The sequence below is a fragment of the Tupaia chinensis genome, unplaced genomic scaffold, assembly GCF_000334495.1.
Source record: "Tupaia chinensis unplaced genomic scaffold, TupChi_1.0 Scaffold000041_1, whole genome shotgun sequence".
NCBI lineage: Eukaryota > Metazoa > Chordata > Mammalia > Scandentia > Tupaiidae > Tupaia > Tupaia belangeri.
Window position 1 is genome coordinate 1,943,823 of NW_006159496.1, and position 8,669 is coordinate 1,952,491.

Here is an 8,669-nt window from a genome sequence, read left to right on the forward strand (position 1 = left end):
GAAAAAAATCACAAAATAGAAATCACAAAATAGAAAAATCTAGTTCACTGTAGCCATGTGGAACCTTCTTCTGATGGCCTGGCTTCTTCTGCCTGGGTGGGAGGACCAGAGCAAAAATTAAAAAGATTAAAGGTGATTAAAAAGGTGGAGCTAAGAGCCAGAGAAAAACTGTATACCTTTTAAAAAGTGTAAAAAGGAACAATTACAAAAAAAAAAAGGGAAGACAGAAGGAGGGAGAGACAGGAACCGAGACAGAGAAACAGAGATAGAAGACTAAGAGTGCAGTGGGAGGGCGGGGCTCCCTACCGCTAGCTCGTTTGTTGGAGGCTGAATTATCGGTAGAAAAATCTTCATTCCCTGAGAAATCTAGCTCGCTGTAGCCATGTGGAACCTTCTTCTCTGAAGTTAAAACCTTAATTTCCCATTAAGTAGAAGTTTTGGAAGTCTCACGGGTCCTTATTTATGGCCACAGTTGATTGATTACCATAACAAAAGTCTTAAATCTTAACCCTTACTTTGAGCCATTACAACAAAACTTGTATTCCAAGCCCCTTAGACGAGATATTTTACTTTTCAGTTTGGAAAATTCTTATTTTTTTCTTCAATAGAAGAAAATGAGGGCTCATTCCTTTTTAGGGGAGTCCCTGCTCTGTTTAAAAGCACAGTATAAAACTAATCATTCCACACAAAATAATAATAATAATACTATTCAAATGGTTATATAATATATTAAAACTTCATTGTATACTCAACTTCATTAATCATCATGGACATAAAAATTAGAACCGCAATGTGGTACCATTACACACCCATAAGAATGACTAAATGACTATAAATGAACAGACACTATACCAAGCGTGGTCAAGAACTCTCATACGTTGCTTAAGAGTTTATGAAGAGACTTTATAAAGTTTGTGGGTTATCCCATAGGTAGAGAAGTGCCAATTCAGACATGAAAGAATTCACAGAATCAGAGAGTAAGCAGAGAAAAAGGTTTATTCACTTTCTAAGAGAGGAAAGGGGCCAATGTAGAGAGTGGCACTGGCTTTGAAGGGTAGGAGCTATGGGATTTTGGGGGGCCTTATCAGAAAAGGGTTATGGCTGTGGAGCCAAGGTGGTCTTCTGACAACCTTAACATCTGGGTTGTTTAATTGTCATCTTGGGGTGTTATATTTGGTTGCTGTAGTCTGCATGTATTCTGCTTGTCATTACTTTTGGTGCCTGTCAATAACTGATGTAGCAATCTTTATGTCTGAGGGCAGAAACTTTGAACAACAAGAGTCAGCCATCTGCAATGAAGGAGAAAAGAAGGAAAAGCCTGAGGCACCTGAGAGGTATGGATATGTCTTTGGGGCACTGCAAGTGTCCTTCTGGTTTTGAGGTAAGTTTGTTCTTTTTTAAAAAATTTATTTTATACATTCAATCACTGTACATCACTACAGCTTGTAAAATGAATTACCTAATGAGAATACACTTTATACCAGTCCATTTGAAGATATCATCCATGTTATCATCAACAGACAATCCTCCATTTCTGCATCCCTTATCAAGGAGAACAATAGAGATAAGCTTATTCTTAATGACCTGACTCAAGAAGGTTTGATGAACAGTGATGAAAATCTCTTTTTCTGTAGCTATTTATGCTGGTTTGGGGTATGGAGTTGTCTCTACCTGTTGGCCTGGGTCCTGGTCATTTTTCTGATCAGCTGTGGGACAGGAAGAGGCAGACAGAAATTCCACAAAGGAACTATAACCCCTGGGAGGGGAGGTATGTAAGTTGTGGCTGAGTTTTTAATGGAGGGACCTCTAGAGTGCATGAGAGGGGAAGTAGCTGTAAAACAACTGATTTATTAATGAAGAGACCTCTTGAGTGCATGAGAGGGGAAGTAGCTGTAAAACATGCCAGGCAGCAGCAGTGCACTGCCAGCTAAGAAGCAAGACGCTGTCATAGGGAATCAAAGTCCCAAAATTGTTTGGAAAAGAAGCTATCTTTGAATTGTGAGTGTGTTCCTGCAATCCCAGGGTGACAACAAAATGCATGTATAGGGAACCAGCAGTTAGCGTAATGGCTATGTCGCTGGACTCCTACGTAGTCAACCACGGTTTGCATTCCAGACCAGGTGGCTTGAAACTCACGCCGGGCGCGTGTGTGTGCGTGCCCAAGATCCTGAGAGGAGAATGGAGGAGAAGGGATTGCGGCGTGACCATCCCCCCTGGGGGGTGATTTCTCGCTTTCTGTCTCTATGCCTCTCTCTGTCTGGCGAGCACATGCGCCCTATAGCGAAAACCTCTCAAAAAAAAAAATGCATGTATAAAAAGGAGATGGTCCTGAGAAGGCATGAGAGAATCATCTGGCATGTGCGTGTGGTTCAGTGGGGAGTTAATGAGTTTGGTTACAACTGGTCAGACCCAGTTTCTCGGTAATCTAGGCTCCACATATTGAGCTCTCCTCCCTCATCTCTCTTTGGTCTGGCTGAGCCTCCTGGGCATCTTGTGACTATGGCCTTTATCTCATGGAACTGACCTCTAGGAATTGACCATTTTGAAGGTGTGTACACACCTAACACATTGACATCACTAGGTTAGGGACAGTAAACCCTAAACATACTCTGTAGATCCTGTTAATTGAGAAACTAACCTTTACTATAACCTTCAAGTAATGTATGCACAAACCAGATACTTGCCTTAGTGACAGTGAGTCTGTATTGATCTTCAGTTGATTTATGGATGCTTTGTTCTTATTGTATAAAACCGAGTCTCTGCTAGCTGCTACACTGACCATTCTCTGCATGGCCATCAGCAGTCTTAATCCCCCAAAATAAGTAAACTTATGTTTTCTTCTGTTGGTCTTCCAGCTGTGTTCTTTGGAATTGGTAAACATTATGGGTAAGCCCTCTCAGATCTGGGGCTCCCCCAGAACACTCAGTCACTTCTTGTCTGTCAAATTTTAGGTGTCTCAAGTGTTTCTCTCTTCAGTTTGGAGCATCCCTCCTGACTCAGAACAATTGTAGTTTAATTTATCTATGCTTTCTTCAGTTACTAGAGCTCTGTTCTGCTCAAGAAATCTTGGCTTAGTGGTTATGTTGCTGGACTCCCACATGGTGAACCACAGATTGAGTGTCCTGGACCCAGTGACTTGAAAATCATGCCAGGTGTGTGTGTATGCATGCCCAAGTTTGGGGGGTGGGGCAGGAGTGGGAATGGAGAAGGGATTGCAGTGTGGCCATCACCTCTTTGTGTGATTTCTTACTTTCCCTCTCACTGTGTCGGTCTCTCTCTCTCTCTCTCTGGCAAGAGCATGTACCCAAAGGCAAAAATCTCATAAAAGAAAAAAAGAAAAGAAAAGAAAAAGAAATCTTGGCTTACTCCAAGGTTATGAGGATTTTCTCTATATTTTCTTGTATTGGTTGAATTGTTTTACTATTCACATTCAGATCTCCAGTCCACCTGGAACTTTTTTCAATAACTTATTGAAAAAAGTTTTAAAAAGATTTTGCCATAGAGCTGGTGCACTCACCAGAGAGAGACAGAGAGACAGAAAGAGTGAAATCACCCCAAGGGGGATGGCCATGCCGCAATCCTTTCTCCATTCTCCTCCTGGGATTTGGGCACACATTCACGTGTGCCTGGTGTGATTTTTCAAGGGTCTGTGACTTGAACTATATATGGTTGGCCATGTGGGAGTCCAGCTCTTTTATAAATATTTTTTATTTCAATTTCTTTTATACATTCAATTATTTATGTCACTTTGCTTGCAAGTGAATATTCCAACACGTATATATTTCTCATCACTATGTCACCTGCTGGTCACCGGAATTTATTTTTTAATTGATTGTGGAGTAGCTGTCAATGCTTATATTTTCCATGTGGATATACAGTTGACCCACAATTGCACTACAGTTTACCTCTGTTATAAATCTATGACAATCTATTTGTCTCTCCTGCCACTTACATCACACAACCTTAATTACTAAAACTTTGCAATGGATTTTAATATTTGATAGTGTAAGTCTTTTGGTCTTTCTCTTTTTCATAATTACCTTGACTACCTGTAGCTTTTTGCATTTTTTATGCAAAATTTAGAGTCAACTCCTGAAGATACACACATATGCACACAACTTTTCTGGGATGAGTTGGGATTCCACACTTAGAATGTAGATTCTCTAGATTAATTAGGAAAGAATTTAAATCCTTATCATGTCAGGTCTTCTGATATAGAAACATAAAATATGGTTCTATTTATATCTGTTCAACTTATTGCAGTGATGTAATGCAGAAATCTTACATGTTATCTTTTGTTAAATTTATTTCTGGATGTTTATTATATTTTTGATTTAAAAATATATATTCATTTGTGTGCCTTTGATCTACAGGGACACAATTGACTTGTTTTTGAACACTTGTTAACTTAATTTTTAATTGGGATATAGCTAAAAGGTCTTAAAGATTTTCTACATATATAATATAGTGTCTTTGCTCTCATAATGTCTTTCTTTTTAGTTCTTAAAACTTTTAGTTCATTTTCTTTATTACATTCTTTCATTTTCCACTTCTAAGTAGGAAACAAACTGTTAAAATGGGTATCCTTATCTTGACCCTTGTTTTAATATTGTGAATTTAAAAATAATTAAAGAATGTACATGGGAACCAGCAGTTAGCATAATGGCTACGTCGCTGGCCTCCCACGTAGTCGACCGCGGTTTGTGTCCCGGACCCGGTGGCTTAAAAAACTCACGCCGGGTGCGTGTGCGTGCGTGCCCAAGATCCTGAGAGGAGAAAGGAAGAGAAGGGATTGCGGCGTGACCATCCCCCCTGGGGGGGTGATTTCTCGCTTTCTGTCTCTATGTCTCTCTCTGTCTGGCGAGCGCACGCGCCCTACAGTGAAAATCTCTCAAAAAAAAAAAAAAAAAAGAAGAATGTACCAAAGTTCCCCCATAATATTGTAGTATTGATCAATCTCTCCCATTTCCCCTTCCTGTATTCTTCCAAGTCTCTGATAGATTTTATTCTTATTTTTCTTTTATATAGGGTGCATGCACTGGCCAGAGGGAGAGGGAGAAAGGAGGAAAAGAGAGAAAGAGAGAACGAGAGAGCTAGAAACCCCCCCAAAGGGGTATAGACACGTTGCAATTCTTTTTCTTGGAATTTTGGGCATGCATACACACACAAACACCTGGCATGTTTTGCAAGTCACTTGGTACAGCACTTGAACTGTTTAGTCAGCCATGTGAGATCCCATTGCCTTATCCACCATGCCACTGGCTGACCTGTTGGTTGTCTCTATACTACCGTCATCTTTTACGAGATGAATTTTTGGTTTTAGATTCTACATGTGAGTGAGATCACGTAGTATTGTCTTTCTGTGCCTGGCTTATTTCACATAAAGTAATATCCTCTAGGTTTATCTGTGTTATTATAAGTGACAGAGTTTTATCCCTTTTTAAATAGCTGAGTAGTATACACACACACACACACACACACACTAGTATTGCAATAAACATGAAAGTTCAGCTATTTTTAAACAAACTTATTTTCTTTCCTTTATATATATGCCTGATAGTGGAATTGCTGGATCATACGGCAGTTCTATTTTAATTCTTTTGTGGGTATGCTATTCTGCTTTTCATAATGACTGTACTAATTTACATTTCTGCCAACAATGTATTATAGTTCCCCTTTATACACATCTATTCCATAATTTTAAAATATTTTTGTCTTTTTGATAATAGCCATTCTAAGTGGAGTGAAGTGATACTGCATTGTGATTTTAATTCACATTTTATTGACACATAGACTGATGGAACAAAGTAGAGAACCTAACAAATAAATTGACTCATTTACAACCGAGTTTTGACAAAGGTGCCAAGAACATATTTTCAGAAAGTACAGTCTCTCCAAAAGATGGCGCTGTAAAAACTAGATCTCCATATGCAAAAGAATAATACTAGACTTCTATCTCTCACCACATATAAAACATCAACTCAGAATGAATAAGGTTTAAATGTAAGAATCAAAGCTATAAAACTAACAGAAGAAAACAGGGATATGCTATTTGATATTGGTCTGGGTAAGTAATTTTGATCTGGATAACAAATTTTTAGACAAGAACTTATTAGCATGAGCAATAAATACAAACATAAACAAACCTGATAATTTCAAATCAACAACTTCTGCACAGCAAAAGACACAATTAAGAATGAAAAGACAACATACAAAGAGAGAAAATATTTGCAAATTGCACATTTGAAAACCAGTTAATGTCCAGAGTTTATAATGGAACTCAAACAATTTAATAACAAAACCAAACCAAACCCAAAACAACAACAACAACAACAAAAGGAGGGGGGAAATGTGGGGACACATTTAGAGGGAAAACCTGAGGTGTAGGGACATGCTCTGAGCAAACACCACCTGTCCTTTTGGACTTTGTAAAAACTTATCCTTTCCTTGACCCTCACTGCAGGCAGAGCAAAGGGTGAAAATTCCTAGGGGGATTCCAACAGACACATCTGATGGAAGTCAAGAAACATCTTGACCCCAATTAGCAAAGTCCAATCCCTGCTCTGCATCTGAAAGGTTCTTTAGCCTTCTCTGTGTGTAGTAGTGTACTCCTTATGGAGAAGTTCTTTAGCCTTCTTCCCCACATCTGAAGCTAGACCTCTCCCCATTAAAAAAGAAAATAATAAAATTTTCTCTCAATGGGATTATCACCAAGGGATACTCCTGGCACAATATAACTAAGCCCTTATAAATTTATTAACTACTTCTTATTGTCTATAACCTAGCAACAAATCTATAAAGTGTCATAAAACATTCCTATGTAATGTCTCCTTATACTATAAATAAAAATGCCCAGTTTGTCTAAGTAGCTCAAGTACAACACAAGTTACTTAGACTACCTAAACCCAAACTACCTATGTCTGCTTCTAATCTCTCTTTGTCTCATTCTTTCCAATTCCCTAGTCCTGTCAAAATAAAGGACTTCTTCTTTCTTGTCCTCTTTCTTTTCCTCAGCAGCAGCCCCCTAATCGTAATTCAACTATAGCCAAGCCCCGGGGCAGACGCCAACATGGGCAAAAGATTTAAATAGATATTTCTCAAAGAAGACATACAGATGGCTGATAAGTATATGAAAAAATGCTCAACAGCACTAATCATCTGGGAGATGTAATCATTATATCTTCTCATTATATAATATGTACTGTAACATTTGTGATGTACTCTTTTTCATTCTGGAATTTGCGCATTTTCTCCTTTCCTCTTTTTTTTTCTCCATAGTTTATTTATTTAATACATTCAATCACTGTATATCATTATAGCGTATAAAATGCATTTTCTCAGCATGAATATACCGTATTATCATACATGTTATCATCAACAAATAATTTTCCATTTCTTGTTTCTTACATTTTTTTTCATTACTTCTTCATTCCCTTGTTGTTCCCCCTCTGCCATTTCCAACACTCTTCCCACACTATCTCTGATGTCTACAATTGCTTTCCATGCCTTTTTCCTCCCAAAGTCAATTTTACTAATCTGTACCAAAAAAACACTTTTGGCTTTTTGAGGTTTTGCTCATTAATTTCTTTCTTTTCTTAAATTTTATTTATTTATTTATTATGTACATTCAATGACATTGTTTAGCTTATGAAGTGAACATTTCAATATGTGAACATTTCTCCCCAGTCCAGTTGATCAAAATATCTTCAACAGATAAAACCACCCCTCCCTGTCACATCAGTGCTCTGCCTCTGTATCCCTCCTCCAAATGTAGTATTGTCTTGTCCTCCAAATGTCCTTCCCTAGGCCCCACTTCTCCACACAGACCACATCTGTCATTCATACCCATCTCTTGTGTTTGTATATCTTTTAGTCAATCAGTTCCAGTCATAGAGTGCAGACACTTGGTATATATTAAGTGGGGACATATGATATCTCTCCTTCATAGCCTGGCTTGCTTCACTCAGCAGTAAATCTTCCATATTCTTCCACTTTCTGTCAAAAGCCAGGGTTTTTTTTATGGCGCTGAATAGTATTCCATAGAGTTTATGTGCCACAGTTTTTTAATCCATTCATTGGTACGGGGGCATTTGGGTTAGTTCCATGACTTAGCTATTATGAATAGTGCTGCAATAAACATCGATGTGCAAGCACTTTTCCAATTAAGAATTCTTCTGTCATTTGGGTTGATACTAAGTAGTGGGATTTCTGGATCATATGGTAGTTCTATTTGTAGATTTTTGAGGAATCTCCAAATTGTTCTCCAAAGTAGCAGGACCAATTTACATTCCCACCAGCAGTGTAAAAGAGTTCCCCTTTCACCACACGCCTGCCAACACTTTTTTGTTTTTGTTTTTGTTTTTGTTTTAATCTTAGACATTCTAACTGGGGTTAGGTGGTACCTCATTGTTGTTTTGATTCCATTTCCCTTACGATGAGGGATGTTGAGCATTTTTTCATATGCCTTTTGGCTATTCATATGTCAACTTTAGAGACTGTTTTTTTCCAACTCCTTCTCCCATCTTTGAATAGGGTTGATCATCTTTTTTCCAAATGTGGCTTGTGTTCCTTGTGTATTCTGATTACCAGTCTCTTACCTGATGCATAATTTACAAAAACGTTTTCCCATTCTGAGGGCTGTCAATTCACACTAATTACTGTGTCTTTTG